General features: G+C 39.6%; 1 long non-coding RNA gene across 7 annotated transcripts in view; it reads right to left on the bottom strand.

Moving 5' to 3' along the window:
- Nucleotides 1-23,260, bottom strand: part of LOC138416460 (uncharacterized) — a 59,195-nt gene that overhangs the window by 5,687 nt on the left and 30,248 nt on the right. For 2 of the 7 annotated variants that reach the window (XR_011247685.1, XR_011247687.1), the window contains exons 2-6: nt 14,948-15,209; nt 12,569-12,834; nt 11,704-11,863; nt 11,152-11,246; nt 10,381-10,612 (exon numbers count right to left, since the gene is read on the bottom strand). This is a non-coding gene — a long non-coding RNA (uncharacterized lncRNA). Of the gene's footprint in view, nt 1-4,179; nt 4,282-10,380; nt 10,613-11,151; nt 11,247-11,703; nt 11,864-12,568; nt 12,835-14,947; nt 15,210-23,260 lie in introns of all 7 variants that reach the window. The other 5 variants (XR_011247684.1, XR_011247686.1, XR_011247683.1 and 2 more) reach the window with 4 other exon arrangements.

Raw genomic sequence — 23,260 nt, 5'->3', positions numbered from 1 at the left:
AGAAGAGCTTCCAGTAATTCCAAGTGACTGGGTTAACCTTGTGCTTCCCATATGTTCAACCAAATGCTAGTAGCCAACTAAATGCTGTGCCTGGCAGCAGGGTACTAACATCCTACCTAAATGAAATCAGGTTAAAAATATACATTACAGACAGACTTGAGTAAGAAAGAGAAAAATTCAGAAAGTGGTCAAAAGGGTACTGATAGAAGGAAGAGGTTTGAGCCTAGCTATGACAGTACGAAGATCTGGGAGCTGATGGATTGCATGTGTTATCAGTGTGTGTGTGTTTCCCCCTTCATTGCCTACCTATCTGCTATGGACTGAAAGTGTTCCTGCTGTTCATATGTGAAATCTGATTCTTCAGTGCAAATTTATTTGGAAGTGGGGTCTTTGGGAGTTAATTAGGTCAGGAGGGTAGAACCCTTATGATTGCATTGGTGCCTTTATAAGAGGTACAAGAAAAATGATTTCTCTGTGTCTTTCTCTCTCTGATTAGTGAGGATACAACAAAATGGCAACCATTTGCAAGCCAGGAAGAGACTCCTCGCCAGAACCCCATCATACTGGCCCCTAGATCTTGGACTTTCTAGCCTCTAGAACTATGACAAATAAGTGTTTGTTTAAGCCACCCAGGCTGTGGCATTGTGCTGTAGCAGCCAGGACTGACTAAAACATGACCTTAGTCTCTGCAGTGAAGCATGGCCCAAATCTCAGTGCCCTAATTATTTGATTTGCTCTTCCCTACCCCAGGTTTCGGGCATCCTTGGTGGCTCAGAGGGTAAAGCGTCTGTCTGCAATGCAGGAGACCTGGGTTCAATCCCTGGGTCAGGAAGTTCCCCTGGAGAAGGAAATGGCAATCCACTCCAGTATTCTTGCCTGGAAAATCCCATGGACAGAGAAGCCTGGTAGACTACAGTCCATGGGATCACAAACAGTCGGACACGACTGAGCGACTTCACTTTCTTTCACCCCAGGTTTTACCTCACCTATCAGTAAAATAAAACCCAGACCTCTTTATCTCAGAATGTGTTTCTGACCCAAAACCATTGCTAAGAAAACTTAATGCCTGAGAAGGGAACAGGGAACCATAAAGATGAAAGAACGAATGGTGAAAAAGTGCAGAGAAAAAAAGATGAAACCTGGAGACAAGTAGGAAACACATAAATTAAAATCATGAAAGCCTATCATACAGTCTCCATGGAAAAGGATTCTATCACTAGTTGAACAGATATAAAGCAAATTAATTTTACCCTTCTTATCAATATTTTAATTCAATCATTCAATACTCTGTAAAAATCACTTTGGAAATGCCATCTATTGTATATTATGAAAAAACCTACGAACAAAGTCATGGATAATATCTTACTTCACCAACTAAATTTTAGTGAACTAGTTTTGAGTAGATTTAGTCTTTCCTAGTGGTCTGGTAAAGATAATGAGAGAGAGTAAAACCGATTCTTATATTTCACCCCCGAAAGATTTACACTGAATTTACTGACATTTAAGCTTCTAGGTGGTTGTTCAGCTACATGGGCTCTATCCAAAAGCTAGGAGGCCATATAAGTTTCTGTAAAATTTGAAAAAGTTCAGATATTTTAACCACAATTGGCTAATACTACTACCGCTTTCCATTCTGACTTCCCTTCCCATATACTTCTGCTCCAGTGAACTGGTATTACTGGGACAATGCGCTACTGGGGGCAACTGCCAAGGGGAAGTTGTGTTAGTAATAGATCTAGTTTGGGTTTCGTGGGCTATCGTTATGGGGTTTGCAGTCACTTCCATGTATCCAAAGTTACTTCTAGCCATGCTCGTGTAGAAACGGTATCACCAGGCTGCCTCCTACCGCTGCTCGTGCTTTCCTCCCAGTGTCACTAAACAAGGGTGCAGGGCTGGAGGTCTTACTAAAATGTGAACATGCCCTGTGCTCCCTGTGTTGGGAGTGTGTGAAGAATGGGGAAAAAAAAAAAGGGGGAACATGAAATGCATGAAGCCAGAAGCCAGTCTGAAGAACACTGTTCCAATCCCCAGTTTATAAAACTCTTAGCTTATCCTCAATGATATGCTTTTTCATAGTTACCTGGTCAAGATGAATTTTTCCTCCTGGCAAGAATATAATGCAGCCTGTAGTTAACTTTTTTCACTTTGATAAGAACTGTGAGAAATAAACTACTAGACTGATCTGAATTCCTGTGATTGTAGAGCACAAACTGGAAACTGTAGTAAAAACAGTGAGTATGTCTGTGTATTTAGCCACAATTGTATTCTTCTAAACCAGGAATAATAAGAAACAATTTACAGTCAGCTAAGCTAAAAGAGAGACTGAGATATTTTTCTCTTCCTTTTGTGGAAAATATAACAAAATCATTTTATTATTAAAAGGTAATCAAAGAGTATGTAGCCAAAAATGTAGGAAGAAATATCAGGATATTCAAAGTGAAAGTGAAAGTCACTTAGTCATGTCCAACTTTTGGCAACCCCATGGACTTTACAGTCCATGAAATTCTTCAGGCCAGAATACTGGCAGTGGGTAGCCTTTCCCTTCTCCCTTTCCCTTCATCTTCTCAACCCAGGGATCAAACCCAGGTCTCCCTCATTGCAGGCGGATTCTTTACCAGCTGAGCCACAATCAGGCAGTCAATTATTAAAAAACACTGTTCTTTTACTTGATTTTGTGATGATTGTAATATTAAATATCTCTAAGACTTATTTGGGGGATTTCTTTTCTCTTTCTAAATAAATCTCAGTTTTTGCTTAATTCCTAATATTGTAGAAGCTCCATGCTTCACTAAACCTCATTTTCTGTGCTCCTAAGTCCATGCCTCATCAACAAGACACAAGTGAATCTGCTACCTCTTGTCTCCCACTCAAAGCAACATCATGAGCTCTGCCTCCTGATTATGAGAAGCAATCATCGAATTGCTCTAATAACAGCTAAACATTATGTATTATGTATTTCTTTTTCTTCTACAGAGCTAAACAAAGGCTCAGTCTCTGAATTTCCAGATGCACTTAAAATGAAATAATGATGTGGGTCCAGTCTTGCCCTACTTTAAATTAATTACTCCAGGAAGAGACATTAAAGCTTTCAGACCACCAGTGTGCATAAATCCTTTAGTACCCCAGACCATACATCCTCTCTTGATTATCTGGGGCACAAAGAAAGGTAAGCTCAGTAAATTAGGCTACTTTATGATCCATTTAAATAATCTGAAAAGGAAATTAATACTTTTATTACTTTCTGTAAGTGAAAAACTTCCTTAAAAATCTATAAGAATTCTTTATGTTATAGTAGTTGGGACTGCCAGAGCCAAAACATGGATCCAGAGAAATAATGGAAGGTTGGCAAAAGGATATACATGGCCAACACAAATCAAAATGGGATAAACAAGAAGACCTAGAAACTAATTTGAAATTGAAGAAAATAGTCTAACAGAGTCAAGAAAATTCACTCAATTAAAAATTAGGCTGTTCATTTAAAAATAAAATATATCTTAATCTTTTTGGATATACTGAGTTTTTGCTGGAGTTGTTGAAAGGATGGAAAAGGAGTATGGAGAAAAAGTGGCATTTGTGACCTCCATCCCACATTGCTACCATCAATACTTATTATGTGGGGAAAGTTCCATTCATCCCTTTGCAAATACTGTGCTCAAACTTTGTATCCACAACTGAGTAGAAAAAGTAAAAAATACTTTAATTGGATAGGAAAGAAAACCAGGGTTATTTCTCTTATCTTTTACCCATTTCAGCCTTAGTCTACTCCAGCCATGCTTGCTTCCACTCTTTCTGACACACCAAACACAATCTAATCTCAGAGCCTTTGAATGGGCTGTTCACTCTTCCCAGGACACTGCCCTTCCCCACCCATATTTCCCTGTAGCTCACTCCTTTACTACATTTGAATATCTTGGCTCAGGGACTTCCCTGGTGGTCCAGTGGCTAAGACTCTGCACTCTCAATGCAGGGGGCACAGGTTCGATCCCAGGTTGGGGAACTAGTTCTCACATGCTGCAACTAAGAGTTTGCATGGAACTCCACTAAGAAATCCCACATGCTGCAACTAAGAAAGACCCAATGTATGCAAATAAATGTTTTTTAAATAAATAAAAATACAGATCTCTGTTCAAATATCACCATATCTGAGAACTCCTACTCCATAACTCTTCATTCCCTTACCCTGTTTTATTCTTCTTCTTAGCATGTCACAGATATTATATTCCCACTCAATGTCCTCAAGAACTAATGGACATTTGGAGATACGACTTCACTGTTGGATAGCTGAAAAGAAATACAGCAGTCAGCAATTAGCAAACTACAAATGTGTCATACAAATGTTGGCTTCCAATCTGATGCATCATACTATCTTACATGAGAGCTTCTCAAACAAAGCTCATAACTAGCTCTTAACTGGGGATAATTATGTTAAACTTATTCCAGTGATTTGTTTCCTTATATAACAGCCTTTATATCAGTCAGGATTCCCATAAGTATCAATTGGATAATCAAATTAAGAAAATTCTGGGAAATTCCCTGGAAGCCCAGTAGTTAGGGCTCAGTGCTTGCACTCCTGGAACCTGGGAACTGAGGAAGGAAACTTCCTTGATGAAGAAACTGAGGTCCTGTAAGCCCCACAGCACAGTCAAAAAGAAAAAAAAAAATGAAGAAGAAAACTCCAGGAATTTTTAGGGACCTATTCAAATGATTTAATAGTTTCAGGGGGTTCCTGTACAAGAAACTAGGTAGCTAAAACAGAAACAAATTCATTATGGGATGGGTTAGGAGGCCAGAAGCCCAAGATCAAGCCTTGATGGCAGGGTCGGTTTCTTCTGAGGCCAGTGAGGGGGAATCTTTTCCATGCCTGGCTCCTAGCTTCTGGGGCTTTGCTGGAGCTCTCTAGCATCCTGTAGTTTGCAGATGCATCACCCTGATCTCTTCCTTCATCTCACATGCTGTTCTTCCTGTGTGCATGTCTCTGTGTCCAAATTTCTCCTTATTCTAAGAACATGGTCACGTGGAAGTAGAAAGTGAAAGCGGTAATCGCTCAGTCATGCCTGACTCTTTGCGATCCCGTGAACTGTAGCCCGCCAGACTTCTCTGTCCATGAATTCTTCAGGCAAGAATACTGGAGTAGATAGCCATTCCCTTCTCCAAGGGATCTTCCCGACCCAGGGATCAAACCTGGGTCTCCTGCATTGCAGGCAGATTCTTTACTGTCTGAACCGCCAGGGGAAGCCACATTAATGACCTCATATTAACTTGACCATTTTCAAATAATCTATTATATTTCCAAATAAGATCATATTCCTAGACACTGAAAGTTAGGACTTCAACATCTTTTGAGTGGACATGATTCAATCTGTGACACATGGTATAGATATTCATAGAGAATTGCACTGTATGCTCCAGCAAATAGAACAGCAGAGCTGTTACTACCTTTAGGCCTCCAAGGATGAGAAGATGGTTTGGATACTAGCAAGCTGCCACAGAAAAGCAGTGATCTTGGTTGAGCAACAGAGCCAGCTTCAGATGACCCAAGAGGAAGAGAGCTGAGATAATAAATACTCTGACCTCATTTTCCTCCCTTTTCCAGTCTTCTGCTAGGGCTTGCCTTTGTTCCAACCCAACCTGAATTCGGACAGCAAAGGATCCTTTTGCTATAACATTTTAGAAACAATGCTAATTTTTAATGTAATCTTACTGTTTTTAACTTTTGGCTTTTAGCATTTTAAAGAGGAATTTACCTGAAAGATTGGTTTACTTTAGAATTTTTTCTTCCATTCTTATTGAGATGCAATTGGCATACATCACTGTATAAGTTTAAAGTATACAGCATAATAATTTGACTTATATGCATTATGAAATTATTATCATAATATGCTAGTGACTATCCATCATATCATATTATAGATACAAAATTAAAGAAAGCTTTTAAATTACATAATGATTAAGGAATCAAATCCAAGAAGAAGATATACAAATGTTAATATATGTTATACACACACACACACACACACACACACACACACACCCATCATCGAAGCACTAAAATACATAAAGCAAATGCTAACAGACATAAAAGGGAGAAGCTGACAGTAACACAATAATGTAGGGGACTTTATAACACCCCATTTACGTCAATGCACAGATCACCTAGACAGAACAGTAAGAAAACCCTGGCCTTAAATGACTCATTAAATGAAATATTATATATGCATCAATCTGTGGTGCTGAAGAAGACTGTTGAAAGTCCCTTGGACAACAAGGAGATCAAACCAGTCAATCTTAAAGGAAGTCAGCCCTGAATATTCATTGGAGAGACTGAGGCTGAAGCTCCAATACTTTGGCCAGCTGATGCGAAGAACTGACTCATTGGAAAAGACCCTGAAGATGGGAAAGCTTGAGGGCAAGAGGAGAAGGGGGCAACAGAGGATGAGATGATTGCATGGCATCACTGACTCAATGGATGTGAGTTTAAGCAAACTCCAGGAGATGGAGAAGGACAGGGAAGCCTGGTGTGCTGCAGTCTAAGGGGTTGCAAAGAGTCAGACACAGACTGAGCAACTAACAAACAACAAAAACAACATATATACATGACATTCTATCAAATAAAAAAAAAACACACATTTTTCAAGTGCACGTGGAACATTCTCCAGGATAGATCACGTGTTAGGCCAAAATATGAATTTCAGTATATTTAAGAAAATCAAAATCATATCAAGTATCTTTTCTGATCACAACATTAGCCAATTAAAAATCAGCTACAAGAAAAAAATGCAAAAACACAAACATGTGGAGGCTAACCAATATGCTACTAAACAATCAATAGATCACTGAAGAAATCAAAGAAAGAAACAAACAAAAACCTGGAGACAAATGATAATGAAAATACAATGATCCAAAACCTATGGGATGCAGCAAAAGCAGTTCTAACAGGGAATATTATAGCAATACAAGCCCACCCCAAAACTCAGGGAAAACAACCTCAAACAACCTAGCTTTACACCTAAAGGAATTAGAAAAAGAACAACAATGACAAAAACACGCCATAGAGTGTTAATAGGGTGAAAGAAATTATAAAGATCAGAGTAGAACTAAATGAAATACAGATCAAAAAACAATAGAAAAAATTAACTGAACTAAGATCTGGCTCTTTGAAAAGATAAGCAAAATTGATAAATCTTTAGCAAGATTCATCAACAACAAAAAAGAGAAGACTCTGATCAATAAAATCAGAAATGTTAGTGTCAGTGATTTCTATTTTATTTTTCTCTTATTGGTATAAAGAAAATGCAGGGCTTAAGAGGAATGAAAGTGAAAATCGCTCAGTTGTGTCCCACTCTTTGTGACCCCATGGACTGTATAGTCCATGGAATTCTCCAGGCCAGAATACTGGAATGGGTAGCTGTTCCCTTATCCAGGGAATCTTCCCAACCCAGGGATCGAACCCAGGGCTCCTGCATTGCAAGCAAATTCTTTACCAGCTGAGCCATAAGGGAAGCCCAAGAATACTGGAGTGGGTAGCCTATCTCTTCTCCAGTGGATCTTCCTGACCCAAGAATCAAACTGAGGTCTCCTGCATTGCAGGCAGATACTTAACAAACTGAGTTCTCAGGGAAGCTTAAGAGGAATAGCTTGGTGAATAAAGAAGTTTCTTTTCTCACTTGAATTGACTTGATCAGCCTATCTGCTAATAGGATACCCTCTGCAATCCTCGCTCCACCATGTACAAGATAGTTGGAAATGACTTGTTTGTCAAGCATGTTTGTTCTTGTGTGAAATGAGGACTGGAAGAGAAGCCAGGAAGTCAATAATATTGTGTGTGATGTGACTTCTCCCATAACCTCTCAGATCTTCAGAAAAACCATAAAACTAATCATGTATTTTGGGAAAGTGGAGTCTATGTTTGGATGATGCAGAATGAGTCCAAAGCAAAGCAGAGAAAACCATGAGGAAGAAAGCCATTAAGAATTCACAAAAATTGTAGAGATGGCTCTGAACTTGCATAGGTACCGAACTGGAATTTTAAACCAAGCTGATCTAAGTCTCCACAAGATAGTAGAACCACAGCTGACAGCTGGGAAATGTTTAAGAATCCTTAGGGATTTTTATACTTCAAAATTTTCCAATCCACTTTTCATAATCTTTACAGTCAAGAACTTCATGTCTTTATTTAAATTCGTATTGCTGCAATTTCAGCTCAGCCTAGTAGTTGTAGTAATAACCATAATAGTTGCCAGGTATGAGCAGTAAAGTCAGATTGTCTGGGTCTGAATCTCAGCTACACTGCTTATAAGATCGGGAAAGTTACTTAAACTCTCTAAACTATGGTACAGTGTCTTCTTCCACAAAATGGGTTTGCAATATCTGTACCCACCATAATATTGTTGTGAATGCCAAATGAGTTAACAATTACAAAAACTTGAAGTATCTAGTATAGAGTAAGTGCCTGATATTTGTTATTGGTATCATTACCATATGCCAAGCATTCTGCTGTTTTACACTAATCATTGTATTTAATGCTCACAGTGACCCTCAGAATTAGCTGTTATAATCTCCATTTTATAGATAAGGAAATCAAGGTGCAGAAAACTTAAATTTGAATAAAGAATGGCAATTTTATATGTGTCTTTTCTGTATTTATTATGGAATCAATATGATTATGGAGAAATATGTATCTAATAAAGAGTATAAACATTAATATTTTATAAAATATAAATAAATTTGTCTCAATTATGTCATTTTTTAGTGTTCAGTAAGACTCTCAAACTAAGAGTTTAAGTGTCAGTTTCATTAATATTCCATATTCTTTTTCTTTCAGTGAAGCAATAAAAATAATGTATAAGAAAGAGATGTAAACCATATTGCTTTCCAAAATCTAGCACCTTGACTTTTTGTTTTCTTGGTTCTTTCACAAGCAGCCTTTGAAAAATAATATATCCCAACTAAAAGTAGCTTTCAAAATAAATACATAATTTTGCAATTTCCAGCTAGTCTATAAAAACTCTAATAGATAACAACCACTTTTCCTTTCTCACTAATATTATACATTTTTTATCAAAAAAATAATATAATATTCTTGGTATAATTTTCCTGCAAAAGTCCATGATCTTTCTAGCTTCTGATTTCCTAACTCTTTGGGTATTTCCAATTTTTTTTCTCAGAGAGCATTTTAATATTCCTTAGAAATAACATTGAATTATCTAAACGGTTCATCTCTGACCATAGTCTGTCTATTTTGGAGCTGAATCTATAATTTGAAGTTAGCATTAAAACCTAGGTCTTCCCAGGTGGCACAGTGGTAAAGAATCTGCCTGTCTCTTTTGAGGCAGGAGCCTCTTTCGATCCCTGGGTTGAGACAATCCCCTGGAGGAGGAAATGGCAACCCACTCTAGTATTCTTGCCAGGTTAACCCCATGGATGGAAGAGTCCGGTGGACTATAGTCCAGGGGGTCACAAAGAGTCTGACAAGACTTAGCACCTGAGCAGCATGCATGCCTTAAATCCTATTGTCATAGTTTTGCATAAGCCAATCCTTCTTGCAGATACAGAATGCTCTGCTAAGACTGTCATTGGAACATAAGCATCATCAAATGTTTACATTTCCTGTCTCTTGCCTGCTACTGATTCTTCTGCTATTTTTGCAAGTAATTCTTTACTATAAAGTAGTTCAAATTCTGCCTTTCATTTGATTCAAGGATGTAGTGAGAAGTAAGCCTGTGGTGCAAGTACAATGATCTTCTGGGCCTCAAAGTACACTCTGCCAGCTTCTAGGGCATTTTGCCACTTATCACTAACTAGTCCATGCCATGATATTAAAAAATAAAGGGACTTCCCTTGTGGTCCAATGTTCAAGAGTCTGCCTTCCAGTGTAGGGGTCATGGGTTCAATCCCTGGTTGGAGAACTAAGATCCCACATGCCAGGGTAGTGGGGTAGGGGGCAATTAAGCCCATACGTTGCAACTACTGAGGCTGCATGCCCCAACTAGAGAGAAGCCCGAACACTGTAATGAAAGATTCCACATGCCACAACAAAGATCCCCCATGCCACAACGAAGACTTGACACACAAATAAATAAATATTTTTTAATAAGAAGTAAAGTGTACAGTACAGTCTAGAGGGCATGGGATCTAAAAGGTCAGGGGTATAGACTTGGCACTTATGTTCTATTGCTGTGTAGCATTTAGTGAAAGATTAATTTCTTCAAAATTCAGTTTATTCAACTTTAAATGACAATGTTGTTTTCCTACTTTCCCAAGATCATAAGCAACTTTAACATCCTCAGATGAAAGTTGCCAGGTGAAATCACAGTATAGCAGTTCTCTCCAGAGACTGACCATGCATACTTCTCAGTTGAAGGGCCTGTTCTCTTTGCCTACCTGTGATGTTCATCTCTGGGTCACCACTTGCTGTTCCTCAGAGGCTCCTCTGCCTTCATTTCTGTGACAGTGGCTCTGTTTTCTGCCTATCTTTTGGACTTCTTTTCCTTCGCTTTCCTCACCATGAGCACTGCCTAACTTCTACACCTTTGTCCCCACACTCAGGAAACAGGCACAGAGGTGAGGATCCAGGGACGGGTAGCATCATCCTTGTCCTCAGGTGGCTTTTAGTCTGGTAGACAGAGACGAGCATGAGAGTAAATAAGTGAACTGATGTGTGATGAGTGACTTCGAGTTCCCTCAAGTATGGAATTATTTATCCTTCTCTCACTACTAAATTTTTTTGGGGAAAAAAAGAGCTACAGTGGCTACTGTGTATCATTGGTTAAAATTTCTCAAAGCGATACTATCTCCCTGTCTAACTCCTGGTGAGTTGGTTTCCTAGAATGAGAGCTTTTCAGAAGCAGCCCTTTTTTTTTCCAGATAACTGAACTGAGCCCAAAGAGACAACCACTTGCTGACGACCACACAGCGTGTAAGTGGCAAAATGGGACCACAACCAGACCTCCTGGCTCTTGCTGCTCCTATTGTTAGACCCTATAGCGACTCTTGGTGGGCTGAATTTTCCGTATTATTCCGTAAGTAATTCAATACTCAATAGAGTAATGATTTGGTATTTCCCTCCTGTTCCACAGAGGGCAACGGCAAGGCCTTCAGATCTGAAGAAGGATAAAAACCTGCACCTCTCCTGACAGTTTATGGAAGATTTACCTGGAAAGCCAATGACCTCTGACTCCCAGGCTGGAGAAATGGTTCCGAGTCCATTAAAATTCATGCTCAGAGTCTGATGGTTCATAAGGGAGCTGCTGTAAGAGAAATCATTCCTTGAGGTCACACGGTGCATTAACCCCCTTGCTCCTCATCACAGTGATGACGGCTCAGATAAACATTCATGGATGGAATGAATCCTTAGCTAGAGGAGAAAGTCTATCTGGAAAAAGGATAAGCGACCTTCCCCCTCAATGCTGCCTGATGTGGGAGACAGTAAAGAAGAGCAAACACTGACAGAAACCTGATATTATCTGGGGAGTTGATTTTAGTAGTCAAGACAACATTCAGACATTCTATGGCCAAGTTGAGAGCTGGAAGAAATAAAAAAGGAAGAGGAGGGAAAGAGGGGAAAGAGAGAGAAAGAAAGAAAAGGAAAGGAAGAAGCAGAGGGTGGAAAAGAGGGATAGAGAGAAGGGGAAGGAAGGAAAGAAGAGAAATAGGAAAGAAAGGAAAAAAAAGAAAAGAAAATGTCAAGAAGGAAAACTGTCTCACCAAACTGACGCCTGTCAGATAAAAGAGATTGGGGCCATAAATTCCTCCCAGCGTTTCTAATGGGATTTTAATACAGCGTTTGGCCATCATCTTTTTTTCATTCCTCTAATGACATACATGCCCGAAGTGTAGCCACGGAGCCTCTGAACTCTGTATATTTCTGTAATACACAAAGAAAACAGCCGTCACATCCATTTTAAGGAACTTTTAAATACATTGCAGTGAGGTCTATAGGCCCTGAATCCAAAGGGACCTGCACAAAGCCTGTCTGTACATCATCTGTGACGGGCCTGATTTCTAGCCAAGGCAGGTTTTTTTCTTTTAAATAATAAAATAAAATACTGTTGTTGTTTTTTTTTAAGAAACATTATATTTTTAAACTGGAAATAATTGTATTTTGTATCTTATGCAGCATCTGAAAGTGATTTAGTTGAACAATGTGGTTTCTGATTGGTATTTGAATTGGTTCCAGAACATTTTTCATAATAACCATCTTAAAGATCCCAATTATCTGATCCTTTTTCCCCCCTTCACATGGTTTCATAGGAGGTTTCCAGAGAAAGAGAAACCTTCAGGGGCAGGCAAGCCAACTCCCATCTAGCTAAGCAGTGTTTGCCTGCTAGGCTCAAAGGGAAGGGCCTGCTGGTTGTTCTGAGTGGTCCAGGATACATTTATGACTCAATAAAGGAGGCCTTGGCATTACCAGAATAATTACTTACTCAAACAAGCCTATAAAACCAAAGGGTCACCCCAACAAAAGGCAAACAGGGAACTTTTTTCTTTTAGTGTTAACATGTAAATCTAGTAAAGTGTATTTAGATTTCTATAAAATCAGCTCTTGGTGCAAAATGAATGGTGGATTTACCAGGTGGGCAGCAAAATCAACTCCCCAGGGTTACAGAGGAGCTAAGGGAAAGCAGTCCTGTGAAATATGAAAGAATGCTCATCCATAGATGGACTCGGCCTCATTTGTAGCAGGCAGGAATTGCAGTGTATTGGAGAAAGAAGGTCCTGAAATCAGTTGGATCTGATGCAGTCTTCATGACTTGAATGTTATTACCAGGGCAGTGATCCAAACTCTGCATCTTGTTTGTGTAAAGTAGAGATAATGTAATACTTTTTCAAGGCTCACTGGAAGAAATGAAAGGAATAATACATGTGAAGGGTTTAGAATGATACCTTATATATAGTAGGACACACAAGAAATTGTATTCATTGTTATAAGTAATGGGCTTCCCTGGTTGCTCAGTAATAAAAAATCTGCCTGCTAGGACAGGAGACGCAGGTTCAATCCCTGTGTAGGGAAGATCCCCTGGAGAAGGAAATGGCATCCCACTCCAGTATTCTTGCCTGGGAAATCCCATGGACAGAAGAGACTGGTGGGCTATAATCCATGGGGTTGCAAAGAGCCAGATACAACTTAGCAACTAAACAATAACAAAAATTATAAGTAATGGAATCATTGCAATAAATAGTACTTTTTATTATGACATATATTAATGAGAATACAAGTAATAAAAAAAATTTTTTAACAAAAAAATTAATAATGAGAATAAATATTTGTGAGTGCTGTGTCAGCACATAGTACCTGAGATTATACTAAGCACTTTAAATCTTATATCTCCTTTAATTCTCTCAATGCAAAATTCCTATCTAAGGTGTGAAATCTCGTAAGCGGCAGAACTAGAAATAGGTTGCCACATGAAGCAAATAAAAATAGGATACCCAATTAAATTTTAAATTCAGATAAATAAGAAATAATTGTTTTAGAAAAAAGTATCTCCCAGATATTGCATGGGACATACTTATATATCTGGCAAACATAAACTAGATTTACTTGAAGCCCATGCTCTTTTTTTTCTTCACTATACAAAGTTACATCCAGAATATAACTGATTCCTTGTATATTTAATTCTCTAGGTTCCCCAACCAAGAGTTTTTTTGGTTAAAAAAAGAACCCAGAAATTGTATGTGGTTACCAACTATCAGAGAAAGTCAAAATACTTAAGGCAAATAAGATAAACGAGGGCAGCTGGCTGGATGGCTGGTAAAAGAACTGTAAATCAAGTCCTGTGTCCCATTGAGATGATGATCTTAAAGTATGTCAGCAATTATTAAAACACTTAAAAACTAAGTGGCAAAATAACATTTAATGTTTAGAAAAACATTTTTGCACCATAACATGCAGCTATAAATTATACTTTAAAATGTTTTCTTAATGATGTGAGTTAACAGTCTGATTCATTCATTCAACAGAAATTACTGATTGTCCTATATCAAGCCACTATGTAAAGGTTGAATGAACAAAAACAGACACTGTGCCCCGCTCCCTAACAGAATTTATAGTCTAGGAAAAAGACATAATGTAATTAAATGAGCATACAAAAAATATAAAGTTATAGTCATCACAAGATCTATGAAGGAAAATTACACAGAGAGATGCATGGAGAAAACTTGAGTTCAGAAAGGACATTCATGAAATAGTATAACCTGAGATAAGGTCAGGTTTCCCAGGTGTCTCAGTGGTAAAGAATCCACTTGCCAGTGCAGGAGACAGAGGTTTGATCCCTGGTCGGAAAGATTCCTTGGAGGAGGAAATGGCAACTCACTCCAGTATTCTTGCCTGGGGAATCCCATGGACAGAGGAGACCAACAGGCTATAGTCTATGTGTTGCAAAGAGTTGGACACAACTGAGCAACTTAGCACTGTATGCACAAGCTAATATCTGAAGGCTGAACAGAATTAATGGGGAAGTTTTAATGACAGGTACCCATCTACATTATTCATGATCCTACCCTGGAATTGTCTTCAAATGTTCTATGGGAAAGAAATAAACAATTATTGTTTTGAGTCATTGTATGTTTGGGTCTAATGATCTAATTGTTGCTGCAGACTAGTCTGCTATAGGGCTTCCCTGGTGGTTCAGTGGTTTGAGAATCTGCCTGCCAATGCAGGGGACACTGGTTTCATTCCGGTCCAGGAGGATCCTGCATGCCATGGGGTGACTAAGCCGGTGTACCACATCTACTGAGCCCACATGCCTAGAGCCTGTGCTCTGCAGCAAGAGAAGCCACCACCATGAGAAGCCGGTACACCATAAGGGAGAGCAGCCTCCACTCACCGCAACTAGAGAAAGCCCATGCACAGCAATGAAGATCCAGTGCAGCCAAAAATAAATTAAAAAAATTTTTAAGACTAGTCCACTATAACAAGTACATTATCTTCTGCCCCTCCCCCACCTACCCACAATGCTGCCCATTGTGTATTGTTTCCACATCAGCTGAATAGATCTTTCAGTTCTTCATGCTTGCCATGCTCCCTTCTTTTACTGTGTCCTTGCAATTCCAAGTTAGAGGTGGTGTTGACTGATCCTGGGGAACCCACTGTCAGAGATGCATGCTATGCTGAAATTATTCTATCATCTTAAACATGTGGCATTCAAAGTCATCATAAGTTTCACCATCTCAGTCATCTGGTACTATGATGCAGTTTTTATGGGCCAGGCCTGAAAATAACAGAGTGTCATTTTAGCTCTCATTCCATTAGTTAGGTTCAGTTACATGATCATCACTAACAGTCAGGGAGACTGGGAAATGTAAACCGTCTATGTCACAAGAAAAGAGAAATGGGTGTTATTAACAACCTGCAAACTCTACAATGAGCAGTTGGAGCTTCACGATACAGGATCTTACAAGCCTTGTTAAAAGATTTGGGTTTTATCTAAAGATCAGTGGAAATCCAATAAAGGAATTTAAGCATATAGAAGTGACACAATAAGATTTATATTTTTTAAATGTGACTCTGTCAACAAACTGCAGAACAGATTTGGAGAGTACTGAGTGGTTGTGGGGAGATCAGTGAGGAGGATATCATAGCAATCCAGGCAAGAATTCTTGGTAGCGTGGAACAGAGTGGTAGCTGGCGGTGCTAGAAATGGAGAGAAATAGATGGATGCAATAATATCATGAAACATAGCATTGATTACAGAGCAGTAGGCAAATATGTGATGTCCATTTTCTTTGGTAAACTAATTTATACTTTTTGTCATTCCCCTGACTCAGTTTCTTTTGTACCAGTAGATTTCCTGATTAGCATCAATAACAGTGAAAATACAAGTAAGAATCTTCATAAGGAGCTCCTTGAATTTGAAAAACGTTATCAAAAGGGCTTTGAGAGATTCTATTCAGATTCTCTGAGGTGTAAAGTGGTGCAAAACAGCCTGATTTTTTTAATACCACACATCCTGGGATCGAACCCCGGTCTCCTGCATTGCAGGCAGATTCTTTACAGTCTGAGTTACCAGGGAAGCCTCATGTAAAATAAAGTTTAAAAATAAGAAAAAGATATTATAATGTGCATTTTGACAAGAAATCAGAAAACACAGGACTTGTGTTACTTTCTGATTTTCTTTTTTTTAAAAGGAGGACAGTAATACCTGCGCATTCTACATCTTGAAATTTGGTTGTTGTGTGAATCAAATGTCACAGAGATCACATCTACTGAAATGCACAGTGGTTCATATTAACAGGGCTCCCTGGTGTTTGAAGTTTCTATAATTGCTTGCTCTAACTATTTACGGAGACATTCATTAAAGTATTTGCACATAAAATAAAAAACTGCACGTTCAAAAGCCTGTTCATTCTTTTCTTGTTTTTACTGCTACCTAATATAAGAGTAAGTGAAAGTTGCTTGCCTAGTATAATAGGCTAAAAAACGCAAGATATACAAGCTTGTTATTCAGTGTTCAGTTTAATTGGAGAGTTGAGAGTTTGGTGGTGGTTTTTATTGGTATAAAAGAGGAAAGCTGCTCAACCCTCTAGATAAAAATGTCCTTTTTCAAGGCTACCTTGATTTTTTCCTCTTATTCATCTAACAAGTTAAAAATAGTAATAAGCAACATATTAAATACCAAACACCATTCCCATAATACATGTAAGTACACACACGTATATCCATCCATATATATATATATATATATATATATATAACTGTCACATCCATACAATGTGGAGGATACTATTATTACCGTCTCCATTTTTCAGTTGAAGAAACTGATGCACTGAGAGACAATGAAACTTAACCAGAGTCATAAAGTTAGTTAATAGCTGAGCCAGACTTCAAACTCAGGCTCTATCCACTGTATTTCCTCTTTATAATGTATTAAGTGCTGAATTAAGTGCTATAGTCTGCCCCTAACAAGATTATTCTAACTGAAGCTATTGCATTATTTTCTCCAGAAGAATTTTCACCAACAGTATTCTAAACAAATTACTCCAAGAATTACCACTCACTTGACTCCATTGCTATTAAAGTGAGGCCAGTAAGATTATCCCAGATGGGTGGAGAAACTGGAAAATTCCACAACCAACCAGCCAGTTAAAGTCTTGCCCAGCAAGGAGCAGTTTACCACCACAAAGTTATTCAATCAGGGTGATGAATTCCAGGATCCACAGAGATAAGAAAGTATGGATTCTGGATTCTGATGGTAGAAAAGGCTATATTTAAACTGAATCTTAGAAGTCGAGTAGATGCTCACTGATTTGACAAAGAGAAAGTGATTCCAGCTAGGGCAAAGGAAAAAAAATAGCACAGGAAGGAGAAAGCAAAGAGCAGCAAGAGTGGAGAGAGCAGAAATTAAGTAAGAGGGAAGGCTGGCAGGTGGTCATGGAGGACTTTATGGAATTTAGGAACTTTATTCCATGTAGCTCCAGGAAGCCTCTGAAGGATTTTAATCAGCTGAGTGTGGCCCAGATCATGAACTCCTTATTGCCAAATTTAGACTTAAATTGAAGAAATTAGGGAAAACCACTAGGCCATTCAAGTATGACCTAAATCAAATCCCTTATGATTATACAGTGGAAGTGAGAAATAGATTTAAGTGACTAGATCTGATAGACAGAGTGCCTGATGAACTATGGACGGAGGTTCGTGACATTGTACAGGAGACAGGAATCAAGACCATCCCCATGGAAAAGAAAAGCAAAATGGCTGTCTGAGGAGGCCTTACAAATAGCTGTGAAAAGAAGAGAAGTGAAAAGCAAAGGAGAAAAGGAAAGATATTTGCATTTGAATCTAGAGTTCCAAAGAATAGCAAGGAAAGATAAGAAAGCCTTCCTCAGTGATCAATGCAAAGAAATAGAGGAAAACAATAGAATGGGAAAGACTAGAGATCTCTTCAAGAAAATTAGAGATACCAAGGGAACATTTCATGCAAAGATAGGCTCAATAAAGGACAGAAATGGTATGGACCTAACAGAAGCAGAAGATATTAAGAAGAGGTGGCAAGAATACACAGAACTGTGAAAAAAATCTTCGTGACCCAGATAATCATGATGCTGTGATCACTCGCCTAGAGCCAGACACCCTGGAATGTGAAGGCAAGTGGGCCTTAGAAAGTGTCACTACAAACAAAGCTAGTGGAGGTGATGGAATTCCAGTGGAGCTATTTCAAATCCTGAAAGATGATGCTGTGAAAGTGCTGCACTCAATATGTCAGCAAATTTGGAAAACTCAGCAGTGGCCACAGGACTGGAAAAGGTCAGTGTTCATTCCAATCCCAAAGAAAGACAATGCCAAAGAATGCTCAAACTGCTGCACAATTGCATGTATCTCACACCCTAGTAGAGTAATGTTCAAAATTCTCTAAGCCAGGCTTCAGTAATACGTCTACCATGAACTTCCAGATGTTCAAGCTGGTTTTAGAAAAGGCAGAGGAACCAGAGATCAAATTGCCAACATCCACTGGATCATTGAAAAAGCAAAAGAGCTTCAGAAAAACATCTATTTCTACTTTATTGACTATGCCAAAGCCTTTGACTGTGTGGATCACAATAAATTGTGGAAAATTCTGAAAGAGATGGGAATACCAGACCACCTAACCTGCCTCTTGAGAAACCTGTATGCTGGTCAGGAAGCAACAGTTAGAGCTGGACATGGAACAACAGACTGGTTCCAAATAGGAAAAGAAGTACGTCAAGGCTGTATACTGTCACCCTGCCTATTTAACTTATATGCAGACTACATCATGAGAAATCCTGGGCTGGAAGAAGCACAAGCTGGAATCAAGATTGCCAGGAGAAATATCAATAACCTCAGATAAGCAGATGACACCACCCTTATGATAGAAAGTGAAGAAGAACTAAAGAGCCTCTTGATGAAAGTGAAAGAGGAGAGAGAAAAAGTTGGCTTAAAGCTCAACATTCAGAAAATGAAGATCATGGCATCTGGTCTCATCACTTCATGGGAAATAGATGGGGACACAGTGGAAGCAGTGACTGACTTTATATTTTTGGGCTCCAAAATCACCGCAGATGGTGACTGCAGCCATGAAATTAAAAGATGCTTACTCCTTGGAAGAAAAGTTGTGACCAATCTAGATAGCATATTAAAAAGCAGAGACAGTACTTTGCCAACAAAGATCCATGTAGTCAAGGCTATGATTTTTCCAGTAGTCATGTATGGATTTGAGAATTGGACTGTGAAGAAAGCTGAGCACCAAACAATTGATGCTTTTGAACTGTGGTGTTGGAGAATACTCTTGAGAGTCCCTTGGACTGCAAGGAGGTCCAACCAGTCCATCCTAAAGGAAATCAGTCCTGGGTGTCCATTGGAAGGACTGATGCTAAAGCTGAAACTGCAGTACTTTGGCCACCTCATGAGAAGAGTTGACTCACTAGAAAAGACCCTGATGCTGGGAGGGATTGAGGACAGGAGGAGAAGGGGACAACAGAGGATGAGATGGCTGGATGGCATGACCGACTCGATAGACATGAGTTTGAGTAGACTCGGGGAGTTAGGATGGATACGGAGGCCTGGCATGCTGCGATTCACGGGGTCGCAAAAAGTCAGACACGACTGAGCGACTGAACTGAACTGAACTGAACTGATCAGGTTTAGGGGAATGATTGTGGTTTCAGCTTTAGATTTTCTAAGGCTGAGAAAGTCAAACTGAGGGAAATCCAGAAGAAATGTTCTGTGAACAAACACACATGCATTCTAGTTGAGGAGAGAGACGTAGGCTGGAAAAAGATTTGCGAAACAACTCCAGTCAGCTAGCTACGGAAGTCATGACTGTACAAGAGATTTCCCAGGTGAGTATATACCAGGAGATTTTTTAAAGGAGAGATTAGGATCTTGAGGTCTACATTTGAGGGTGGGGACAGATGAAGGATGAGCCTGAAGAGAAGCAAAAGTCAAGAGAATTACTTGAACAGGACATAAGCCAAGGGAGGAGAAAGCATTATTTAAAAGCGTGTGGGCAAAGATGTCAGATGTCTCAGGGGGTCAAATGAGGTAAAGGCTGAAAAACCCTTGTTCTTTCAGTGGAGCGGCAGGACCAGCTCTAAAGAGCAGGAGGTGAGACATGAACACGAGGTTCAGAGATGAAATGCAGAAGCAGGTGGAGAGGATTCTTCTGAGGAAGGTGAGACAGAGACAGCAGTTTGGCAACCATTCTATGCTGTGTACCTCCTTGGCCCAGTTTCTTTAAGAGACAGGGAGGCAGCACTAAGTTACGTAGCCCTTGTTTCTCTGACAGTCTCTTACAATAGATCAGAGTTAGAGAGACCCCTCCCAGATGGGATTTCATCTGGGATTCCAGCAACCTGTATTTAGATTGTCTTCCAAATTCCTAAGCTGTGCAATAGGACACATTGGACCCTCCTTTGGAACTCACTTATCTTATATACGATGATAACATACATATGTCCAAAAATGAAGGTCTCAGATATGTCAGGGGCACGTTGACTGAACTGAGTTTTCTCTTGTTATAAAACCCTGGGAATTATTTTTATTTTCTTCAGGGTTTATTAGTCATTTTAGTTTCTAATAATCGTGCAATCACAGGAGTATCAGCTAAAGACAAAACTCGTCAAACAACCCCAAATATATAAAAATTTCCCCACTAGCCTTTTACCATTTTTAAACTTTCATGGTTTGTTATATTGACTGCTCTCCTTCTTTTTGATGTGATCTTGGACATGTCACTTAAGCTCTCAGGATCTCAGTGACCTCATCTATCTAAAAAGGAGACCAGACAAGTTGTTCAGTAAAATAATATTATTCTACACCAAGGGTTAGCAAACCTTTTCATAAACACTTTTGGCTTTGCAGGCCATATGGATTCTGTTGCTACTACTCAACTCTGTTGTCATACTGAAAAAGAAGCTAAAGACAAATGTGTAAACAAATGAGCGTGGCTGTGCCCCAATAAAACTTTATTTACAAAAACAAACCAGGCTGAATTTGGCCTTCTGGCTGTAGTTTGCCAACTCCTGTTCTAAACATTAAAATTAACTCCTTCCATTTACAAAGTTGGACCTCTTAGACTCACCCGCTAAAACACCCATATCCCAGAAAAGGTAAATTATGCAATTATTGTCAGCCATAATGTGAAAGGAGCCACAATCTTTAGCCTATACACTGCAAATGAGAAAAGCAGAGAAGTATTAACTAAGGGTTAGTATTTTATGGGTAAACACTCTGGTTTTCTTCAAATGCTAAGTGCAAAAAATACATAAAGAATCCAGGCAAACTTAAAATTCATTTAGATCCAATAATTGAAACAATCTATTTTAGAAGTAATTAACATCTTTTGGTTACAAATTCCCATTATCTTTGAAAGCCTCCTTCCCCTGTGTAAATAAATGAGTGAATGAGAAAGAGAAGGGGGGACTTGTGGGATCTCAGGGTGCTCAAAATTCTCCAAGCCAGGCTTCAGCAATATGTGAACCGTGAACTTTCAGATGTTCAAGCTGGAATTAGAAAAGGCAGAGGAAGCAGAGATGAAATTGCCAACATCAGCTGGATCATCGAAAAAGCAAGAAAGTTCCAGAAAAACATCTATTTCTGCTTTATTGACTCTGCCAAAGCCTTTGACTGTGTGGATCACAATAAATTGTGGAAAATTCTGAAAGAGATGGGAATACCAGACCACCTGACCTGCCTCTTGAGAAACCTGTATGCCGGTCAGGAAGCAACAGTTAGAACTGGACATGGAACAACACATTGGTTCCAAATAGGAAAAGGAGTACGTCAAGGCTGTATATTGTCACGCTGCTTCTTTAACTTATATGCAGAATACATCATGAGAAATGCTGGTCTGGAAGAAGCACAAGCTGGAATCAAGATTGCCGGGAGAAATATCAATAACCTCAGATATTCAGATGACACCACCCTTATGACAGAAAGTGAAGAGGAACTAAAAAGCCTCTTGATGAAAGTGAAAGAGGAGAGAGAAAAAGTTGGCTTAAAGCTCAACATTCAGAAAACGAAGATCATGGCATCTGGTCTCATCACTTCATGGGAAATAGATGGGGACACAGTGGAAACAGTGTCAGACTTTATATTTTTGGGCTCCAAAATCACTGCAGATGGTGACTGCAGCCATGAAATTAAAAGACACTTACTCCTTGGAAGGAAAGTATGACCAACCTAGATGGCATATTCAAAAGCAGAGACATTTCTTTGCCAACAAAGGTCCATCTAGTCAAGGCCATGATTTTTCCAGTAGTCATGTATGGATGTGAGAGTTGGACTGTGAAGAAAGCTGAGCATCGAAGAATTGATGCTTTTGAACTGTGGTGTTGGAGAATACTCTTGAGAGTCCCTTGGACTGCAAGCAGATCCAACCAGTCCATTCTAAAGATCAGTTCTGGGTGTTCATTGGAAGGACTGATGCTAAAGCTGAAACTGCAGTACTTTGGCCACCTCATGAGAAGAGCTGACTCATTGGATAAGACTCTGATGCTGGGAGGGATTGAGGGCAGGAGGAGAAGGGGACGACAGAGGATGAAATGGCTGGATGGCATCACTGACTTGATGGACATGAGTTTGAGTGAACTCCAGGAGTTGGTGATGGACAGGGAGGCTGGCGCGCTGCAATTCGTGGGGTAGCAGAGAGTTGGACACGACTGAGTGACTGAACTGAACTGAACTGAAGGGAAGAACAGGGTCCTCAGGAGCAGTGCTCCTCCTTCTGCCTCTGGATTACCATCTGGGTCAGCATGGGTGCTGCCTGCCCTGCTAGCATGCAGCAGTTGAGGGCTGTGGGCAGTACAACTTTCCATCTAGCCAGTCTTAGCTTGGACATGGTGATCCTTTTCTGTGGAGGTGGTAGTTTAGTCAATAAGTCGTGTCATGGACAGTAGCCTGCCAGGCTCCTCTGTCCATTCTTGCCAGGATTCTCCAGGCAAGAATACTGGAGTGGGTGGCCATTTCCTTCTCCAGGGGATCTTCCCAACCCAGGAATCAAACCCAGGTCTCCTGCATTGCAGGCAGATTCTTTACCAACTGAGCTATGAGGGAAGTCCAATCCTGGGCGGACTCTGCATCGTCTCTGCTCTTACTGGTGTTAGAGAACCCTTTGAGGTCTGGCTGTGACTATCATTAGGCCCTGGGTTAAGAGGTCTTCATTGCAACTCTTGCTATAAAACCATTTCATTCTTTTCATTTCTTAGCCAGATTCTCAGCTCTTTTTGAGATCTGTCAATGCACATGAGACCAAGCATGGCTCAATAAAAGTCAGCTTTGGAGCCTGTCTGCCTGAGCTCGCTGCAT

The sequence above is a fragment of the Ovis canadensis genome, chromosome 12 (genome assembly GCF_042477335.2).
Source record: "Ovis canadensis isolate MfBH-ARS-UI-01 breed Bighorn chromosome 12, ARS-UI_OviCan_v2, whole genome shotgun sequence".
Classification (NCBI taxonomy): domain Eukaryota; kingdom Metazoa; phylum Chordata; class Mammalia; order Artiodactyla; family Bovidae; genus Ovis; species Ovis canadensis.
The sequence above is the reverse complement of the archived record's forward strand: the minus strand, read 5'-3'. Positions and strand labels throughout refer to the sequence as shown.